Consider the following 2,868-nt stretch of genomic DNA (forward strand, 5'->3'; position numbering starts at 1 on the left):
AGCATGTAGCGTAACTATTACTTATTAACTAAACATATTCCTTTTATTGTTTTGATGCTGAAATTTTTAATTATTCATCATGACATCATGCCTAGCAAAAGGTCTATTCAACAAGTGCCGTGAGTGGTCCTAAATCCGACAGCCCTGACTAAATCCGACCCCCCAAATAACTATCAGGGGGGATCGGGTTCAATAATCCGAAATGATAAGCCGTCGTCGAACATAGAGGTCGTCGTCGCCGCGCATAGAGGCCGTGGTCGGACATAGAGGTCGTCGCCGGACATAGAGGTCGTGGTCGGACATAGAAGTCGTCGTCGTTCATAGAGGTCTCAGCCCAATTTTTTTCGGTCTTTATTTTATAAGTTCTGGTCTGGAAATTTGACAACACAGTCTTAACAAGCAACATGCTGAATGGACCTACCTAATGATTAACATCAGATGAAAATAAGAAAAAAAGTGACAATAATTGTACAAAAATTCAGAATGAATTGTGCAAAAAATAAGAAAAAAATAACGAGTCAACATTGAGAAAAGCTATATTTTTTTATTTGGTTAAAGGGAATTTCCCCCAAAATACGAAAATCCGTTTTTTAAGGAGAATAAGAATTTTCCGGGAAAAACCACTTCAGCCATTCTTTAGAGAATCTTGCCCTCCATCTTTGTACAAAAAATCAGAAAAAAGTAATGACAGAATTTTGCACAAAGTCCAAAAAACCCTATTTTTAGGCAGTTTTTGGCCCAAATTTGCCCAAATATATTTTTTTTCGAAAATCGGGCTCCGACACATTTTAGGCATTGCTATTTTGCATCATTGTGCAAAAAATAAGAAAAAAATAACGAGTCAACATTGAGAAAAGCTATATTTTCTTATTTGGTTAAAGGGAATTTCCCCCAAAATACGAAAATCCGTTTTTTAAGGCGAATAAGAATTTTCCGGGAAAAACCACTTCAGCCATTCTTTAGAGAATCTTGCCCTCCATCTTTGTACAAAAAATCAGAAAAAAGTAATGACAGGATTTTGCACAAAGTTCAAAAAACCCTATTTTTAGGTAGTTTTTGGCCCAAATTTGCCCAAATAAATTTTTTCATAAAAATCGGGCTCCGTCACGTTCTGGGCATTGCCATTTTGCATCATTGTGCAAAAAATCAGAAAAAACTAATGAGCCAATCCTGAGAAAAGCTGGTAACAGACGGACGGACGGACGGACGGACGAACGAACGGACATGGGTTAATTTATAGAACCTCCACCGGGGCACCCGGCGGTAGGTCCAAAAATAACACCTTATCGTATTTGTGTATAGCAAAGTCACGGCAGAACGTCGTCTTCTTCGATAACATAGAGGTCTTGGCCGGACATAGAGGTCGTCGTCGAACATAGAGGTCTTGGCCGGACATAGAGGTCGAACATAGAGGTCTTGGCCGGACATAGAGGTCGTTGTCGAACATAAAGGTCTTGGCCGGACATAGAGGTCTTGGCCGGACATAGAAGTCTTGGCCGGACATAGGGACATAGAGGTCGTCGCCGAACATAGAATTCATTCGCCAAAATTTCTTCTCTTAAGGTATCTTTATTTAAGAACGCCAAAAAATTTTGTTAAAGCCTTTAGATGTTCTCAACCTTTCAAAGTTTTTTACGTTTAAACTTTATTCTTAGCAAGTGTAAAACTTTTCTTATGTTAGTTACTGTTATGTCACAAGAAGAAATTGTTTTACTGTTTTAGACATCAAATTTTTGTCCAATTCATCATCATTTGCATGTGTATTTTACAAACTGGTCCTAATTTGCTTAGCCTTAGATTTTACGTCTCAGGACTGAAAATTACTTTTGAAAATTAAAACTTATTAAAAGGTACAATAGTTTCGGAAAATTTTACAAACTGGTCCGTTTAGTACTAAATATCACCTAGAACCGTTTTTCGGTATATTTTGCCTTAATTTAAATTTAAACTGAATTTCCAGGGTGCTTTCCTATTTCAACAAATAGGAAATAGGTGGCTGAACTAAAATTTTGTAAATCAACTTATTGGTAAGCCCAGGAAAAACAGCGGATTGATCTAGAAAAATACTTGCGGTACACATTTTTTATAAGCAACCTGGTTGCTAAGGGCTCAGGCCTCAAAATGGCCCAAAAAAATTAAGCAACTTTTTTTCCTCAGCAATAAAAAAAACTCGGGCACAATTTTAGAAGAGAGCCTTGCAAACATTCGAAAGATGCCTTTACTGTCCATTTTAATTGAAAAATTGTCGAAAAATTCAAAATTGTGCTTTTCAACTATTTTAAGTTTGAAAATCTTTTGCCCTCCTGGATTTCGAAAAATCCTTAGCGAAAAATGGAATTGCTTTTTAAAAAATTTGTAGACTAGGAACTATTGACGCAAACGCCATTTTGACCAAAATTTCAAAATAACAAAAAAACTTTTTAGAGTTGAAAAGGAAGTAGCCAAGCAAGCTCGACGCTCGCTTGCTTCTTACTTCGCGCTCGATGGCAATTTCAAGACATAGTAAGAAGCATTAGCGAACAAATTTATATATAAATGTTCTAAATTTATAAACAAAGTAAACGACAACCCTGAAGCCAATAATGACTTTGATCCCTTAAACATTCATAGTTTGTATAAACTCGAAGCATGTAAACTTGTACATAGATACCTAAACAACACACTCAACAAATCATCGATAAATCTCTTTACTAGCCATCCTCGTAAGCATGACATAAAAAACCCAGCCAGACGAAATGATAAAAACAGTGTCTCAATTATTCATTGTGATCAAGCTGATTGTCCCCTTGGCAGGAACTTGACTGCTACAATGTAGTTGAATTGTCATCCCATTCTCTCTGCAAGCACTTAAAGAAAAGATTATACAAA

Source organism: Clytia hemisphaerica, unplaced genomic scaffold (assembly GCF_902728285.1).
Source record: "Clytia hemisphaerica strain Z4C2 unplaced genomic scaffold, Clytia hemisphaerica genome assembly, whole genome shotgun sequence".
Lineage (NCBI taxonomy): Eukaryota > Metazoa > Cnidaria > Hydrozoa > Leptothecata > Clytiidae > Clytia > Clytia hemisphaerica.